The sequence below is a fragment of the Mandrillus leucophaeus genome, unplaced genomic scaffold (assembly GCF_000951045.1).
Source record: "Mandrillus leucophaeus isolate KB7577 unplaced genomic scaffold, Mleu.le_1.0 Scaffold72, whole genome shotgun sequence".
NCBI lineage: Eukaryota > Metazoa > Chordata > Mammalia > Primates > Cercopithecidae > Mandrillus > Mandrillus leucophaeus.
This window is the reverse complement of record NW_012107808.1, coordinates 864,570-885,107: the sequence shown is the minus strand read 5'-3', so window position 1 is coordinate 885,107 and position 20,538 is coordinate 864,570.

Sequence of the window (20,538 nt, the reverse complement as noted above, 5' to 3'; positions counted from 1 at the left end):
ATAAAATAAAGGAAAATGTGGAAGACTTAATGCGAAGTGGAAGGTATGAAAGAAGAAAGCCAAAGAAAAAAGAAAAACAACTAAGCATTAGTAACAACAACAGCATAATAAAATTACCTTTCCATATCTATGAACATACTTGCGTTCATGCATGTATTCTGAAAAATGTCAATAATGAATGGAAACTCTCAGGCATGTAATAGGTGTTCTGTAAAAGTCACTTGCTTTACCCCTCATTTCCACGTTATCTTGGATTTGCAAAAGAGTGACTTAATGGTAATACTGGTGCTGAGTACCTGTCTCTGCATTCTCTCTCTACTGCTACCACTGAGGTGTGGGGCCTTAGGCAAGTAACTTCCATCCCCTGGGGTTTCACTTTTTATCCTCAAAATAGAGCTAATGGCACTGACCTTGGCACCCACTCAGGTTTTCTTGCAAAACCACCAAGATTGTACAGCCCTCCTCTCCCTCTGTTACTCTTCTCTTAGATTCCTGATCCACTTTCTACAGCCTGCTGTGCTTACAAATGCAAATGGTTACTTCACATTCAAGCGAATGTGCATCAATATGCAATGACACCATCTGCCTGATCTGTCTGTGAAGCATCTTCACAGTCCGAGCAGGGACTGTGTCTAATCTTTGAATTGTCGACGCTTAGCCAAGGACCTGGTTCAGGGTGGGGGCCCACAAATGTGTGCTAAATAAAAGTGTTTTGCACAGTATAAAAAGCTCTATGCATGTGCAGCCCAGATATCATTTGGAGCCATCTTGCTTGTCTGGGGTTTAGGTGAATTTGGCTCAAACACCCAGTCTCATAACTTGTATGAGTCCAGACTCCTGAGGACAATTCTGAGAATTCCAGTCTTTCCTCTTACTGTTCACCTTTATTTCTCCAGTATTACACTTACCTTCTTGGATCTGTGTCCCCAAACTGGGTCCAGTATTCTACCCCTTAAATAATTGTCGTTAAAACAAAAATTCACTCGAACAAATCCTATTCTGTGTCCAGCCAATGTTCCTCAGGAGTCAGTGCCTCATCACCTTGTGTGACTTTTTAAATCCTTGCAGGCACCACTTCTCCCACTGGACAGCCTTCCAATCCCAGTGTTCTCAGCATTTGACATTCTGACTGTATCTTTCTCCCGGGAAGTGTCTACCTCTTGCCAGGTCCTTGTGCCTCCCTACAAATCTAGAAATTGCAGCTAATAAATTTTTCTTAAGCCCCCATGCAAGTATATCGAATCATTATGGAGCTCTTTTCACAGCTGTATAGTAATCTTAACAGCGATGCAAACACTGCTCTAGATATAGTAGGTGTGTTACTACACTTAGTCCTTATGGATGCAGGGAGATTTGCATAAATAATACATACCTGACATGCTACATTAAGTGCAATCACAGAGGCAAATGAAGTACTATCTATCTAAAGCCAACAAGCACTAACCCTTGGGAGCAACACTTATTAGTGAACTCATTAACGTATTTAATATCCACTTATTAAGCATCTGTTAAGAGCTTTGATTTCTGCGCTGTAGGCTGGCCATCTCCAAGTGAGTTCACCTTCTGTTAGGAGAAAGGACAAGCAGTCAAATACCTGTAATACAGGTTAGAGATGGTCAAAATCATTGGAGAGATGGAGATGGTTAATATCATGAAATGCAACTGGGCTCATACACAGAGAAATTCCATTTCATGGACCGTTTTATGTGTAGGTTATAAGAGATGGATGGCATTTAGGAAAACTTCTTAAAAGGATATCTACTGGTAGCAGCATTTCAAGCAGAGGAAACTTTAAAAAGGTAGTAATAACTGCATGTTATGTTCCTGTGAGGGACCCTATCCACATCACCTTGCAATTCTAACAGCAATTTCACTAGGTCCACCTTATAGAACCCACTTAACTGATAAGAAAACTGAGGCTTCCAGAAGTAAATTATATGACAGATGACTCCACTACTTAACTGGTAGAGGCAAAGTTGGACTTGAGTCTGATTACCATAAATGAACATTGTCTCTTGCAAACTCTTTGTGTACAAGTGTCAAGCACAAGCCGGCCCTGAGTTTCCCAGAAGAACTCTGGAGTCTTAACTTTTGGGAGCAGGCAACAAAAAGAGAGCTTTTCTTGAGTTTTTTCAAAGACTTTCTACTTAGACTTGTCGAAGAGTCAATTTATATAAACCCTAAGCATCTCCTCTCAATTTTGCTTTCACACCAACACAATAGGCAACAGAGCTTTCTACTGTAGTCTAAATAGCTTTGTCAGCCCACAGGCTTTTAAGCCAAATTTGCACTTCCAGAAGCAATTTCCTCAGGCTTGGTCTGAGTGGAGGGAGACAGCTGAATGCTTCACCTTTTCCTATCTGACAAATTGAATGTCCTTTAAAAAGAGAAAGAGAAATCCTAATAATGAGTGATCCATCTGTATTTCTGACTATATTCCTAACTTTCTGGGGAGTTGTTAGTGTCTTTTCTCCTCCCCATCTTTTTTCCTCCTGTGCATTTAAATTCAGCATGAATCCTATGCAGATTTAATGGTATTCCTGGGTGTGCCTGGGCTGAAACCATGTTAAAGCAAATCAGTGTTGATGGGTGTATATTTCACAAATAGCACAGATGACGTGGTGTATTCTTGAAACATTCACTTACACTTTGAAGAACTAACTTCTCCTTCTGTAGCAGAGAGACAACCATATTTCCCTTAGAAGATTGTTTTGTGGAAAAGGATACTGCATATAAAATATATAGTGCAATAGGCACCAGGTAGATACTCAAAAATTGGTAGTTAGTATTTTAATTTCCATCTTTTCAACTTTAAAGTATTAACAGCACTAGTAATGTAGTCTATGGTTTACTTGTGGTGTTCAGAGGCTACCACATAAATATGTTGTCTGATCTATTCACATCCTGCTGGTAATGGCAGTAAGGAGAGGGGTTAAGCTATTATTTACTGAGTATCACTAGATAAGATGTTATATTAATTAACTTCACACTAACTTCATGAAGTATCTGTTGTAATCTCTGTTTCACTTATAACTGTGAACTCCCTGAGTTCAAGGCTTATGTTTTGTGCTCCCTGCTCCTGGTACAAAACAGGCATTCAGTAAATATGTGCAGAGTGTTTACATCCATTTTCTCCAGTGATCTGTGAGCTCCAAACCATGGACCACGTCTTCTCTAGCACAAAAACTGACATGTGTTAGACACATTATTAAAAGACAAGACACACTTCAGTGCCAGAAATGTGCTGGTTCCTGGGCACAGATTTTTTTTTTTTTTTTTTTTTTTTTGAGACGGAGTCTAGCTCTGTCGCCCAGGCTGGAGTGCAGTGCCTGGGCACAGATTTTTAATGTTAACATTTGCATGTCTAGGGAAGACCCAAATGGAATAGACTGATACTCAGAGAGCCTCTGTTCTACTACTGGTTCTGCCACTGACAAACTGCCTTTCCCTTTCAGGAGGCTCAGACTCTGTAGATGTCAGACTCAAAACTCCCTAAGAATTTCTTCCAATATTAATCCTGTGGCACTAAATATTAAAGCTCTAAATTAGTAAGAATGAGTAATTTGGCATTAGTAAGAATTAAACTGTGATCTTCATGTGATCCAGTATGGCTCCTGTCATATCTGACCACTGCCTATCTTCACACACAACAGGCAACCTCCGCCTCCAACAGTCTGCATGGGCTGCACCCTCTACCTAAACGCTCTTTCACCAGACACCAACATGACTTGTTCCTCATTCCTCAGCCTCTTCAAGGTGAGCTCAACTCGCCCTATTTTAAATTTCAGCTTCTATTTGCACTCATGGTTCCCCTCCCCATGATGTATTTTCCTCCATAACTTTCTCTTTTCAACGAACTCTTGGTTGACTTTAGTATTTTATCATTGAATTCCTCCTGATAGTATGGAAGCTCTATGGCAACAGGATTTTTTTTTCCATTTACTTCTGTATTTCCAATTGCTTGAATAGAGCTTGACATGTGGTCATATCTCAATAATTATTTTTCAGTAAATAATTTAATCTACATGTGATCTTGCTGCAAATTAAATTCAAAATAAACCAAGACATGTTTTAGGGAAGAAGTACTTGAACTCTTCTGTGGGTTACAGAATCACATTAAAATGAATGGGTAGAACACAGATACTTATTCAACTGGATGTTCATATACTTCCTGTATGAACAAAGCTTTGCCTAAATTACTTTTTAAAAAATCATCACAATAAATGTATTAGGAAGATATTCTTCTTCCTCTTGAACGGATAAAGAAATTAAGTTTTCAAATCACACATGGGGATCTGTTGTGTTTGATTTCCGTCATATCTGTCTTACTACAAAGCACACGCTCTTTTGTGTTACACAGCGTAACTGCCAAAAAACGTAATGTCAGAAAAACTTCAGTTTTCAGAAGAGCCCTCTCACACTTTGTGTGGAGGTGCTCTGAATGGTATAAAACATCCTCTTTTTAAGAGTCACAGGCTGGGATGATAGATATGACTGCTGCTCACATGGTGACCTTAGACAGCCCTTTTCTCCTCTACAAAGTGAGAAGGTAGAGTTAGATGACTGCCAAGGTCTTCTCCAGCCCCAAAGCGAGGACCTTATTGAGCTCTTCTTGACTCAAGTATCCAATTGCCAACGCAAACTTGCCTAGGGCTCAAGGACTCTTCGGTTTCAGAGTGTGAGTGAAGAGGAAAAACACACCCTGACAGACAGAGAACGAGCCTCTCCTGTCCCAGCACTGATGAACTCCATCACAGTCACTCAACTGGGGGTGCTGGCATCCTCATCTTAAGCCAGTTTCCTGAAAGTCAAAACTTGGAGATCAACCTACACCGAAGGCATTTTTTAAGGGGCTGACGAAGCAACAGGGCTGTTCTTCAAAAAAAGGGATGGCCTCGGTCTGGAAATTACTTCCTTCTTTCAGTAAAAAGGTTGCCATGATGGTTAATCAACTGTAAGGTCTTATGAAAATTAATCAGTAGATCCAAGTTGGGCAATGTGCCTTGCTTTATGAAATTGATCATGATAGAATGGGAAAACCATGGGATTTACAGTCAAATACAAGATGTTATCCTGGATTCTTGTCATCTTATGAGCTGTGTAACCTTGGGACCAGTTAATGGACTTCTCAGATACTTGTATTTTTACAATATATAATGATATTTACCCTGCATGATTTAAAGACAAAATATGTAAAATTAATACATATAAAGCTCTTGACAAAATTTGGCTCAATGAATATTAGGGCATGTTGAGAAACAGTGAATCTATAGGGATTTTATATGGCAATACTTGTCCATGTGAACAAGTCTACCTATCTCTTTTGCACTTTTTCTATATGACGTCTGACCTTCAGCCTCTTAGGATTTGTGGAGTTGGCAACTAAGCTAGCCCAGCGTACCACTGGGGTGAGAGTAAGCTGGAGCTAGGGTTCTGAAATGTCTGCCTGGAATGGGTGGGGCCCTATGGAGAAGAATGACCATGAGCTGCAAATCTACAGAATGGGAAAGGGCAGGGGTCCTGTGATTACAGATCTGAGATGCCAAGATCTGAGAAGAGGAGGAGGAAAAACAAGCTGAATGCCAAGGGAACAAAACAAGGATAGACTGGAAAGACACGAGAGAGTGAGAAAGTTACAGATAACTCTCTAATGTGCTCATAATTCTCATGGTGTTATTTTATAACCTCCTTTTCAAGGTTTTCATGGCTGAGTCAGACCCTCCCCTAATATTCAGTGACTTCTTTCTTCCCAAGTCCCCTGTGTTCCTTGCCCTCTGAAACTCAGCCTCTTTATCAGAGAAGCACATGGTCTGACTCTGTAACTTCATCATTTGAAGTAGTAAGGACTATTTTAGCTCCTTGTCCTAATAGGAACCTGGTGTGGCTTTTCCATGGGGAACAAGGCTTCTAGCAAAAGTTGTCCTTTGGGAAATACTTTAACCTAGAATGTTTCTATCTTGCTGTATTTAGAGTGAATACAAGAAGATGTGTCTGAGATAAGTTGGGTAAGACACGAGCAGGATCTTAATTCGATGTGAATCATTTTTTCTTTTGATTGTATCTGATCTACATGCCTGTGAGTATGGTTGAATTCTGATTTACATGGGCTAGGTGGGTTCCTCTATGGTTTTTCTGTTTTTCTCTGTGGAGCTCTAAATTTTCAAAGGCATGTCTTAGAGGTAATATGTGGCAAAGATCTCCATGTCCCCCTACTTTAGTTCAACTGGAGGATTTCACTTATATCCATTCTGTATGATAGCCTTCCATATACAATTTCCTTGAGTAAAAGGTTTAAAAATCATTGCCCTAAATGGATTCTAGATAGTACCCTCCAATAGAACTTTCTGTGGTAATGGAAATGTTCTACTCTAGCTAATAGGGTAGCCACTAATCATGTTTAGCTATTAAACACTTGAAATACAGTTAAAGTAAATGAGGAACTAATATTTAATTGTATTTATTTATTTATTGAGAAGGATTCTCACTCTTTAGCCCAGGATGGAGTACAGTGGCGATATTTCAGCTCACTGCAACCTGTGCCTCCCTGGTTCAAGCAATTCTCCTGCCTCAGCCTCCCAGCTGGGATTACAGGCACCCGTCACCATGCCCGGCTAATTTTTGTATTTTTAGTAGAGACGGGGTTTCACCATGCGGACCAGGCTGGTCTTGAACTCCTGACCTCAGGTGATCCACCAGCCTCAGCCTCCCAAAGTGATAGGATTACAGGCATGAGCCACCATGCTCAGCCAATCGTATTTAATTGTAATTAATTTAGATGAAAATGGTCCCCTATGGCTAGTGACTGCTGTATTGGGTAGCCTATTTCTAAGAAATGTTGATGGATTTTGCGTTGACTCTGTGAGCAGTCACTGGAGTGTCCCAAGGTGAGGAGGTGTGAAACAACACGGTGTTTAGTGTTCAGGGAAGAAATGCAACTATCTCAGTAGGACTAGACCAAAGGATGATTGTGGATCACAAGGTAGTTGTGGACAGAATAGTAAAGATAAAAGTCAGATTATAGTAGGTAAAGGGATGAATTTTTATAGAAGAAACAGATGTAATTAAGTCACCATTTCAAGTAATAATATAGCAGGTTATATTTTTCAAAGATAATCATAACCATGCCCCCCATCCCACATGTTCTTCTTAAGATGTAACTGTGACTCTTTTCCCACTGAGGAGGTGGCGTTTGTGCTCCCTACCCTTGAATCGAGACACGTTTCTGACTGAAGTGGAGTGACATCAAGTGACTTCTGAGGCTAGATCACAAAACGCCATGCAGCTTCCACATGACCTCCCTGGGATATTTGCCCTTGAAATCTAACTGTCATGCAGAGAGGAAGCCCAGACCTTCCTGTGCAGAGACAACATGCAGAGGTGACATGCAGAAATTCCAGCTAACAGCTATGCCGAGGTCCCAGCCCACAGGTGGCCTCAATCCATAGACATGCATGGCAGGAGATGGTTCCAGGTGATTCCAGTCCTCCAGCCACAGAGTCAACCCTCCTTTCCCTACCCCTCCCCTAACAATTCAAATCTTTCCAGCCAAAGTATCAGACATTGCAAAGCAGAGACAAAACCTCTCCACTCTGCCTTGTCTGAATTCCTTACCCACTGAATCCAGGAGCATAATGAAATTGTGTGTGTGTGTGTGTGCACGCGCGTGTGTGCATGCGCACACTGAGGCCACTGCATTTTGGTATTCTTGTTACACAGGTGTGATAACTAGAGCTTTAATGTACTTAGAATAATCAAGGGAAGGTAATTTTAAGCCACGTCTTGTTTTTGGCACAAGGCAGTCTAACTCATTCTGAAAATCTTCCCATTACTCTGTGAGTTCCAAGCAAGGAAGAATGATGAGGTAATAGAGGCAAGAATGAGAGTGAACATTCTTGGGCTTAGAGAAAGTGGGTAGTCACTGGTCCCTCTGCAGTGAAAAGGGATTCTTCCTCTTCTCAGGTGGGTGGGAGGGAAGAGAGCAAGCAGTAAGGCATGGGGGAAAGAAGAGAAAAATCCTTTGGGAAAGTGGCACAGCACAGAGATGGAGAACTCAAGCTTTGCATCACACAAAACTTGGTTAGAATCTTGACTGGCAGGGACTGAGTCATCTAAAACCTCTGGGCTTCAGTTTTCTCATCTTTAAAACTGGTATAGTGAAATATATATGTAAATATATATCACATTATGTATTGTGGTGACACGTACATGTGAAAGTGCTTTATACATTACAAAGGGTCATACACAAATAGTTGTCAATATTCTTAGAGGAGCAAGACCTAGCACTTATGAATATTGCAGAATGAATATGTCAACTACTATAGATATATATAATAGCACCTTTTCTTAGTTTACCAACTCTTACACTAAATCAGTACCTCCCATATCTTAGAATTAAATAAGTAGCTACAGAGAGGGATTTGACTCATATTATTTTTTTCTTTAAAAGCTATGAACAATCAATCATCTGTCAAGGAATTAGTTTTAAAAATTCAGAACGAATTACAGAGAATTGAAGTCAACTAAGATGTCTGACTCAATCATTCCTACAAGTGATAAAGTGGAAACAAAACAGTTGGAGTGGGTTTGTTCTTCATGTGGTGTAATTCACCAAATTCCGGAGTCAGTTAAATTGGAAGAATAGAAATGTGAGATTTGTGCTTATATTTTTTGTTTTGTTTTTGCAAAACAAAACAAATCTGTGTATTTATGATATTGTATTTCTGAACTGGGTGGGGGGGGGCTCCAATCTTTTATTTCCACTTATTTTCTATGCATGCTTTTGAAACTAGTTTGGTTTTGTATATTGTATACAAAGGCAGAGAACGGCGGCCCGCTTTCCTTCCTCGCCTCCTCCCACCCAGCCTCTAAATAAGTGTGAGCTAGTCACTACCATACATGTGGGTGGTAACTCTGTTCTTGGTTCAGGGAGAAAAAGAAGCACAGGCAAATAAGAGAGGCTTTTTAGCAAGTGGTGGGACTTGAAATCTTGCATCTGTAATAATCCAGGGAAAATGTTAACATGTTAAGTCAACGATGGTTAACATATAATAGAGACAATCATACTTGGTTATTGCTACATGGTGTTTTGCACAGAGAAGGCACCCATTGCAAACTCTCTAGCCATTTTGTGAAAGGCTTAATTTCTAACTCTGAACACCAAGTGACACCTGGAGTGGCAATGGTTTTTTGTTTTTTAAATACTTTTTTTGCTTTCCTTATGTTTGCTCTTCAGAATTTCTGCAATGATTTTAGAAATTAGAGCATTTAAAAATGCATATTGTGGATGGTAAAGAAAAGACACCTGATAATAAATATTTGCAAAATATTTTAAAACTAATATTTTCATAATTGCTGACAGTCTTGTGATATATATAATCTTATGAGGTATCAATAGGGGAAAAAAGGAAATCAAACTCGATTTGGATGTTTGATCTATTCCCTTAGAACTTTGCTTGCTCATTATTTATTTATTTATTTTTAAATTTTTAAATTTTTATTTATTTTGAGACTGAGTCTCACTCTGTCACCCAGGCTGGAGTGCAGTGGCCCGATCTCGGTTCACTTCAAGCTCCACCTCCCAGATTCACACCATTGTTGTGCCTCAGCCTCCCGAGTACCTGAGACTACAGGCACCTGCCACCACACCCGGCTAACTGTTGTATTTTTAGTAGAGACAGGGTTTCACCATGTTAGCCAGGATGGTCTCAATTTCCTGACCTCGTGATTCACCTGCTTCGGCCTCCCAAAGTGCTGGGATTACAGGTGTGAGCCACCACACCTGGCTTCAACTTTTATTTTAATATATACAAGCATTGTCCTATGAGGTACTCTTTTACTTACTACCATTAGATTGATTTTGTAGCTCTATTCCCTACTATTCAAGCATATGGGTTCACTGGTGACTACTTTTGGCCATCACAAAAACACAAGGTAATAATCAAAGGGCTGCAGCATTCTCAGATGTCATCTATATTTATAGATACTGGAAGTGGACTAAGTCATTTAGCAATGCAGGAAGTACTGACAGTCTCAGACTCAGACAATAATATCCCTATTTCTCAAAGGGGCTTCCTTTTGCCTTCTGTCTTGTCATGAGAAAATAAAAATGTTGTCATTGGCCCTGGAATCTTTATGAATATATTTCTTGAAAAGTGTCAGGCATATTGAGTAGAGTCAACTACTACGTGTTAGTGTCTGCACGTGTTCAGTAGGTGTATTGACTAGGTATGAGAATGAATGGACACTTAAGTATCTTTAAGAACTGTGGCTGAGCATGGTGGCTCACACCTGTAATCCTAGCACTTTGGGAGGCTGAGGTGGGCAGATTACCTGAGGTCAGGAGTTCAAGACCAGCCTGATCAACATGGAGAAACCCCATCTCTACTAAAAATACAAAAAATATAAAATTAGCTGAGCGTGGTGGTGCATAACTGTAATCCCAGCTACTCAGGAGGCTGAGGCAGGAGAATCGCTTGAACCCAGGAGGCAGAGGTTGTGGTGAGCCGAGATCGCGCCATTGTGCCACAGCCTGGGCAACAAGAGCAAAACTCCGTCTCAAAAAAAAATTTACTGAGCATCTGTTATACTCCTGAGTCTACTACATTCATCATCTCTTGTATTTCTTAAAACTGCTTTTAAAGTGGAACATATCCTGTTGTACTAATAAGGAAACCAAGCTTCAAGGAGACTAAATAATTTGTCTTGGTTTGAATAGATAATAATTAAGCCAGGAATCTTAAGTCTGTCTGATTGATCTCCATATATAAATAAAAATCAAATTGACTGAGTAATCTTCGCACATTAATACAATGGTGAACTACAAATATCTATAGTGCATCAGGCAGAATACTAGCAATCCGAAGACGCCCACAGTCAGATCCCTGTGAATCTGTTACAGTCTATGGCAAAGGAGACTTTGCAGATGTGATTAAGGTTGTAGATTTTCACATAGGGAAATGATCCAAGTGGACCCAACCTTATCACATGAGACCGTGAAAACAGAGTACTTTTTCAGTTTGAGGTCAGAGAATGCAACAGAAGTCAGAGAGATTTAAAGTGTGAGGGAGACTTGGCCCACCATTGTTGAAAGGGTACCCTATGGAGAGCAGAGAAGGTAGACAAACAGCTTCTAATAGCAAAGATGGGCTCCCAGCTGACAGTCAGCCGGGAAATGGGACCTCCAGGGCTACAATTGCACAAACTCAGTTCAGCCAGCAATCTGAAGGGCTTGGAAGTAGATTACCTTCCAGAGCTTTCGGAAAGGAGCACAGTCCTGCTGGTACCTCGGTTTTGGCCTTGTGAGATTGTAAGCGGAAGACCCAACTAAGTCATACTGCGCCCGGACTTGTGCCGTACAGAACGGTGGGATAATAAACAGCTGTTGTTTTAAACGGCTGCATTTGTGGTAATTTGTTATGGCAGCAATAGAAAATGAATACGCGAAGTCTGAGATTTGAGTGAGTGTGTGTGCGTGTGTGTGTATGTATCCACTACATTTTTACATTTAAATGCAGTCAGTGAAATATCCATAGAGTCTTTTCTCATTTCCTCCTAGTAATACAATTCTAAGATTCCATTTTACCTTTATGTAATTTTAGCTCAAAAAACCCAAAGGCTGTAATTACTGAGGAGGGATAATAAGGTTATCTAATATATGCTACCTAAAGAAAATTGGACATGTTAATTTTCATGGAGAATCTCCAATGAATTTCCCAAGAAATTTCATTTTCTAGCACCTTTCAGCCCACAGAAATTTGCCTTTTGGGAATTTGTAGCTGGAAGAATCAAGAATGTGATGGTTGCACAATCATTTTTCAATGAAAAGTTCATCACTGCCTCACCTGCAGTGGGATGCAAGGAACCCAAGACAGCCTTTCTCTGGAAAAGTAACTGTCCAGTTCTGGGATTAAATGATAACCTTGGTTTCATTGATCACTTCTGGCCATGTGGGAGCTACTTCCCCTCTACCTTCGCTCTTTCTCCCATGCAGTCTTGCACTGAAGATATTTGTGCAACTTTACCTCTTCTTCTACAGCATATACTTGTTAGTAGCAGAAAGTGTCTCTCCCACTTATGTATATGCCTGCAAGAGCCTAGAATCTGGCCTTTCAGTAAACGCAAGGCAACTTATATAAAATATTGAATGCTTTGCCCACTCAACCATCCAGTTCTCTGACTATATGCCTTTGGCTTTGCTAGTCTCTAGGGGTGCATTGATGAATCTGAGATATGTTTTCTGCTCTCAAGGCTGTCTCAGGTAAACAGAGGCACAGATGCAAAAACAAAAGTTTATGACCCAATGGGACAAGTGTTATAACTTGTGAAAATGCAGAGTGTTTAAAGCACAGAGAGAAAGAATCGCTACTTACTAGGGGGAGAAGGGACTGTCATCTAAGGATTTGCAGCAGAAACAAAATTCAAGCCTCACTTCATATCTTAAAGGATGAAGAAGTAGGAGCCACAAAGGATAAATGGATGTAGCCTGAGTAGTTTGGTGAACATAGGGAAGTGGTAGGAGATTAACAGCTTTTGGGGCATGAGACTTTAGGCTGAGAACCATAGCATGGGAGAGACAAGGTCATATCTACACATCAAAATCTAGAGGGATGGAACCAGGTGGCTGTGCAGGAAAGATCCAAGGGAAGCCAGAGGGGGCATGAGAACCATTTGGGAGCTGCTGCCATGTTGTAAGTGGAGAGATGGAAGCTGAATACAGGTTGGTGACTGGAAAGCCAAAAAGCAGTATTTGTGGCCAGGCATGGTGGCTCACACCTGTAATCCCAGCACTTTGGGAGGCCAAGGTGGGCGAATCACAAGGTCAAAAGATTGAGACCATCCTGGCCAACATGGTGAAACTTTGTCTCTACCAAAAATACAAAAATTAGGTGGATGTGGTGGCTCATGCCTGTAGTCCCAGCTACTTGGGAGGCAGAGGCAGGAGAATCACTTGAACCTGGGAGGCAGAGGTCGCAGTGAGCCGAGATCGCACCACTGCACTACAGCCTGGCGACAGAGCAAGACTCTGTCTTAAAAAACAACAACAAAAAAGTGTTTGCCTTCAAAAGAATTGTGGTGTGAGGAATCTAGATATGTAGGTGAGAATCAACAGGAAACTATCAAATTTTCAATGGGAAAGTATAATTAAGCATTTTGTTTGGTGACACAAAATAAAAAATGCCAAGCAAAGCCGTGGCTGTCTTTATTGAATTCAGCTCAGTTTAATGGAAACTGCTTGGGGATTGAAATAAACCAATTCTATTATAAAAACAAACAAACAAACAAACAAAAAGAGACACCCCCCACCCCGCCCCCGTTTTACCTGAGCTTCTCAGTGCCAACAGAAGCGGATGCATTAACTGAAAGCATTCAGGGACCAGAAACAATGTACATTGGCTGGGAATGAGCTAAGAGCTCTCCACTGAAAGGATCTGCTTTCACCGCCAGCGTTAGGAACTTGCTCCTGAGTCCGAGTGAATGTGAGTTTGAATACAAACTCATTGTACCTGAACGTGATCTCTGGATGGGTTCTACCACAACCAAGATGAGGATCAAAAGGGGGTATCTGAAGATTGCAATGAAAGGATAGGAATAACAACAACAATAACAACAGGAAACGTTTATGGCATAGCAGTTCCGATCCGACCTGTAATCCCAGCTACTTGGGAGGCTGAGACAGGAGAATCGCTTGAACCCGGAGGCAGAGGTTGCAGTGAGCCGAGATTGCGACACTGCACTCTAGCCTGTGTGACAGAGTGAGATTACCTCAAAAAAAAAAAAAAAAAAAAAAAAGAGGGAGGGAGGGACGAATAGGCGGAGCACAGAGCATTTTTTTTTGGCAGTGAAATTACTCTGCATGATGCTGCAGTGGCAGATACATGTCATAGTACATTTGTGAAAATCCATCGAATATATACCACCAAGAGTGACCCCTAATGCAAACTAGAAACTTTGGATGATAATGATGCACCAGTGTAGGCTCATCAGTTGTAACAAATATACTATCTGGTGCGGGATGCTGACGGTGGGGAAGGCTGTGCAAGAGTGTGGACAATGGGTATGCGGGAACACTCTGTTCCGCTCCATTTTGCTGTGAACCTGAAGCTACACTAAAGAATAAAATCTATTTTTACAAAAGCGGAGAGGGGTAGATGACCCCACATTTGTAACTCCAGGAAGTTGCTACCGTTCCTGGGTTCTAAGAAGAAAGGGGAGATGGTTAGGATAATGGTACCCAGAGCCCACAATCACTGTGCAGCCGAGGAACGGTGTGACTGCCATCACCCCTGCTAGAACACTGCAGAACCCCACATGGCCATGGAAGTCCCCTGCTCTGAGCCCACCAGCACTGTGCTGTTGTTAGGATCGTTCTGTGAGATCAGGCATCCAGGGACTTCATCCAGGGACTGCTGTGCCTCCAGCCCCTGGGGATGCCTTCACCGCCAAAGATGCGGCTGGCAAGCAGACAGAAGGAAGCTAAACACAGCGCGACCTCTCCCAGCCTTCCAATCTGCCGGCAGCGCCCCCGCTTGGCAGGAGCTAATGGAAAGCCAGCTGGAACTGGAACCCGGAATTGTCATTTGCAGACTTTCAGCTCTCCGCAGAGGAGAATTTTGAAGGATTGGAATGGGGCTGAAAGCGCACAATCACTAAGGTCACCTAAAGAAAGATTGCGAAGATCTCTCCCTTTTATTTCCATTATTCTTAACCTTTCCAGACTCAGACTAAAAAATAATCAAAAAAATTAAAAGATTGGGGTAGCCACCACTGCCTGAGGGCCCACTATGCCTGCTGCCTTTTAAGTATTCTGCATTCATTGTCTTAAATGTTTATAAGAAGGTAGACTTTGTTTTCACTTTCAAATCTTCATTAAAGGGAAATGGTGACTGCAAGAAATTAAGTCACTTCTCCAAGGTCAAACTGCTTTTAAGTAGAAAATGCGGTAGGTGATGTGTCTTTCATCTGACATCAGGTTCTGCGCTGTTTTGGTAACTTTCATAGCTCCAACCTAATCAGACACGGAATCTCATCTTTTAAAAAAAATTTCCCAATGTTGTCACAAGAGTAGCTCCTGTTAAAAGATGTAAACAAAGACTAGCAAAATCAAAGCCAGAGAACGGTAGTCTTGAGTGCAGTTATTTGGCTATTCACTCCCTTTTTCCCTGTAAACATGAACTTAATCTCACTATTTTTTCTCCCACCCAATATCAAGGGAATAGGCGATTAAAAATCTATTTCAAAGAAATGACAATGAATTAACCCAGATTCTGGTGACTGCTATTAGCAATTACCTTTACTTCCTTTTCTACCTTAGTCCATCCACACACCCAAGTCCAAATGTCTAAAATTCCCTACATGCACAAAACGATGGACTCGCCGCTGTGCTAGTGTTCTTGCCCTTCACCACAGGAAGCATGGGTAGGTCTTCTCAATTAAATAGATGCATGTGACACTGAAGGTACAGCGAGGGACATTGGATGGGTTGGAAAATCCCGTAGTTCCATGGAAGAGGGCTCACTCAGCACATGAGTCAAAGACTTGCTGAGGGCGTATGAGGAAATTTTGCCACTAAATAGCAAAGGTCACTCTGCAAAATCCTGCAGGGGCTGGCATTTTTGGTTTCATGTATTTGTATGGTATGAGAAGAAGAAGGAATGAGTAGGGTGTGTGAATGGTTCTTTATAGTGGGCTATTGTGACTGTTTTAGAAGGAGGCTAAGAATGAAAGAAATGTATATAATGCGTTAGCTAAGGCCCTGATTAAAATGGGTGGAATATTTGTGTTTCGTGTGGGTGAGAGAGGCATGGGCCTTTTTTCTTTTATTTACCACTCAACCAGTGTCACTGCAGGACCTGAGAACTTCAGATTTCTATTTCCTTTCAACCCCAATGTCCCTATCTGGCAGTGGCACTATGTATTACGTTTGTACCATTTAATTCATGAGACATTACTTATCTCTTTCTATCCAATTTATGCAATGTTATTATGTCTCTTTCTCATTATAAACTACTGTGGAGTTATAAAGTTGGATAAAGCAACTTGCCTGTCCTCAAAGAGCTTATACCCTAGCAGTGGAAAAAAAGAGGGATGGCTCAAAAGCTATGTTGCAAAATAAAACAATGAAAGTGCCACAAAAGACAGGAGGAAAATGAAACTGTCAGCTACTAAGAACTTTTATGCATCAGACACTTTTATAAGTTGTCTCATTTAAACCTTACAGCATCCATTAATGTAAATAGTGCTGTATCCTTTTCACAGAAGAGGAAAATGGGGTTCAAATAAGCAAAGTAACTTGTCCAGAGTTGCACAGCGAGGAGCCACTGGAGCTAGGTTTGAGGGTGGGTCTTCTGACCTGCACATCCAGAGTCATACTGCTTCCGACATAGTGCTCCAAGATGAAATAAATGACAGAAATCTCACCCAGAAGGAGGAGGAAGGGGTTGCAAGTGGGAAAAGGAAAACGCTGGAATTCAACCCATTTGAGACAAGATTTGAGAGATGTGGAGGCTCGAGAGTGAGAGGGGGTATGTTCCAAGAAGAAGAAAAAACAATGTGAGTAAAGAAATAGATTTTAAAGGACTCATGCAGAAGGCCTATTTAAAGGGAGCACAGGGTCCCATTTGAAAGAACCAGCAATGTGAAGACCAAAGTCCAAAGAGTAAGAACCAAGGACCGTCCCAGAACAAAGAAGACGGCAGAAGTGGGAACAAGCAAGGGATAGAATCCATTTGAGGCTGCCTAGAGAAATTTTACAAGCCAAAGGGTCGTGATGAACTACATCTGTTCACATTTATTCTCATGTTTTCTGTATGGTGGCCATTTACGTTTCTCTTCTGTTTTTGTCATATTAAGTCCATAGTTTTGGAAATTGAGAGTTCAAAAGATAAACAAATGCCCAACTTGTTTTGTCCATGGAATGTAATTTAAAAATCTACCTCCCTGGGCCATCAGTCTACTGACTGTGTTGAATACAGCAGATGAGAGAAATTATAATGACATCCCCTCACCTCAAATTTTATCTGTGATGAGATTCGGACCAAGAGTCTAGCCCCAAACAATACAGAGCCTTAATAGTAGAGCCTATTTGGGATCTCAGGCCTTCTAATACCAAATCTAATATACTTTGAGGCTCTCACCTGGTTTTTCACTATAAAAACAAAGGCATATATAGTCATGTGTCCCTTAATGACTGGGAAACATCTGAGAATGACATCTTTTGGCGATTTCATTGTTGTGCAAACATCATAAAGTGTACTTACACAAACCTAGGTGGTAACCCACTACACACATAGGCTGTATGGTGTAGCCTATTGTTTCTAGACTACAAGCCTGTATAGCAGGTTACTGTGCTGAATACTGTATGTAATTGTAATACAATGGTAAGTATAAGTATTTGTGTATCTAAACAGATGTTAGTGTAAAAAAGGGTACGGAAAAAATATCATATTATGACTTTATGGCACCACTGTCCTGTCATCTATGAGGTCCATTTTGACCAAAATGTCGTTATGCAGCGTATGACTATAGCTTATTTCCATCCGAAAATGACCACTGCTTTTCTTTGTTTAGAGTGCTCTATTTTGTGGGATATTCAGGTGTCTTTCCAGAGCAGATAGAGACAATCAAAGCAAGAGCAGCTTTCTGCATTATAGACGTGCCCTCTGAGGCCTTTGTTTTAGCTGCTGTGACCCAGCAACAGACAGAGATTGTGTGCCCACAGCTGGCTGCATGTGACAGGGATTGTTCTGTCTCCGGGTGAGAGCAAGGCTTCCGTGAGCTGCCAGTTGGCAGTCCTGACAGCTGCCTATAGCAAAAACATCAGGGATAATATGTAGGGAAATTACTGATTCATCTCCCATGAGCAAATCCCTGCACAGACAACACCAGAAACATTACTGCAAATTGCCCTTTATAATTCTTCACTTTATAATCAAACGTAGGCTTTTAGACATTTTCTGCCAATGAACACCTCATGTAACACGTTAATTTGGGCAGGAGAGATAGATGGAGGCACAGACCCCTATAGCAGCTGACATAATATGGTATCCAGAGGCACAGGATTGTAGTTTATGTGAAAGGCAACTTCGTAATAAGAATCAAAAGCCTGATGTTCATCAAACCTTCCAGATTATCATACATACAGATGGAGTGTTTGCCTTTGAAATGATTTTCTAGGAAAGCCAGTTAAAATATTTCCACATTCCTCTTTTGTGCATACACCATATCAGAGTCCTGCTGGAACCACCCCAGCACAACCATTTGCTGTACTCTATGGCCCCGGACTGGCAGTTCCAGTGACCTCCTCTGGACTGGTCAACTGCTTGTCTCTCAAGCCTTGCCCCTGATGACTCTTTGCTTTTCTCAAAAGCCATATCCACTCCAGGGGGCTTAGGATTACTGCGAATTTCCTTATTGGTGAGGAGCAAGGTGGCTCTAGGGTTCTAGATGTGTTTTTCAAGTAGGATTTCCAGCATTTATTTGCTCATCCATTCAGTCAATCAATCATGCATTCACAAGTGTTTTTCATACACTTCTTCAGTTTGAATGTCGGCACAAAAACTCATGTTGAAATTTAATTGCCATTGTAATATCAAGAGGTGGGGCCTTTAAGAAGTGAGTGAGCTGTGAGGGTTCTCTCCCCATCTCCCCATGAATGGATTAATGCCTCAGCTCAGGAGTGGGTTAGTTATCTAGAGAGTAAACTTCCTTTTTTTTTTTTTTTTCTTTTGAGACTGAGTCTCATTCTATCATCCAGGCTGGAATGCTGTGGTGCGACCTTAGCTCACTTTTACCTCTGCCTCCCAGGTTCAAGCAATTCTCCTGATTCTCCTGCCTCAGCCTCCTGAGTAGCTGGGATTACAGGGGCTCACCAACAGGCCAGGCTAATTTTTGTATTTTCAGTAGAGATGGGGTTTTGCCCTGTTTGCCAGGCTGGTCTCCAACTCTTGACCTCAGGTGATCCAGCCACCTCAGCCTCCCAAAGAGAGAACTTGTGATAAAGGGATAAAGTTTGGTCTCCTTCCTCTCCCGCTGTCTTGCATGTTCACTTTTGCCTTTTGTCTTTCAACCCTGAGATGGGATCCCCAGATGCCAGTGCCATGCTCTTGGACCTTTCAGCCTCCCGAATTTTGAGTGATAATTGCTTTTCTTTACAAATTACCCAGTCTATGGTATTCTGTTATAGCAACAAAAATAAACTGAAGTAACTTCCATGCAGCAGGTGCTGTACCTGGTGCCACTCAGGCATTAGAGACACATGAGGAGCCCACACCAGACAAGTTCTCTGCTCTGATTACATTAGACGAGGGAGTAGAAGTTTTTGGACAAATAATTACTCAAAGGATTCTGTAAGTTCAAACTGCGGTAAGTGATATGAAGAAGAGGCAGGCTCTGAGGGAGATCAACATCTAGACGGAAAAGGAGGGAGGGCCACTTCAAGGATAGGATGATAAATCCAAGAAGGCTAAATAGGTCTTAGCTAAAGGAAGAGTCTGAGAGGGAACCACAGCAGAGAAAATGATGTGAGTGAAAGCTTGGGATGGGGTCTTGAAATACTCATCACACTGAAGAAGGCTGGAGTAAAATGAATGAGTAGCAGTCAAGAAGAAGAGTTTTCTGGAGGATGCTTTGGGGCTTGGCTATCCCTGACCAACAGGGCTTGGTATCATGTTACATGCTCTTGGATTTTATCAGAAGTGTGAAGTTCTTAATCAGATAAGTGGTATAATTACATTAGTGTTTTAAGAAGGGTTTTCTCTGATTGTAGCGTGGGTGGAGACTGTGCTGGGATGTAGAAGGGCAAGTTGGGCACAAGATATCACTCAGGGGACTGCCATGAAAGTCTAGACAGGAAATGAGAGGCTTTGACTAGGGCGCAGGCAATGGAATGGAGGGAATGGGATGCATCTGAGATGTATTTTGGACTTAGAAATGTTAGGACTTGGTGATGAATGTGAGCAGGGAATGGCAGGATATTTCAAGGATTTCAGTATCTTCATTGCATTCTCTACATCGTAGCCCTAAATGGTGGGTAATACTATTAAACACGTGTTTATAGACAGATAAAGTGCACTTGAAGGTGATGGTCTGAAGCCTTTTGTGACATGAATCCAACTATTTTCAGGACAATTTTCCTAACAACTCCTATGTAACATCCCAAACATCCACTTATTACTTAGTATCAAAGCTAAACCTATGTTTGCTTATTTTTTCATTGTGACTCTCAGGGATGCCATTCTTCTCTATGCTTCATTCTCTCCCCATTCTGATCAAGTGCCTTATCCCTTTTTACTGCATATATCTGTGTGTAATACAAGAGTTAGCAGCATGGGTTGTGGTCTCAAACTTGATTTCAATCTTGGCTTTACCTCATATTAACTTTAAGACTTAGGGCAAGTAACTTAGCCCCTTTTAACTCCAGTTACATTACTGATATAATGGGAATATTAATAGGGTATATCTCTGGAAAAGAGTTTGGAGGTTCCTCAAAAAATTGAAAATTGAGCTACCATATGATCCAGCAATCCCACTGCTGGGTATATA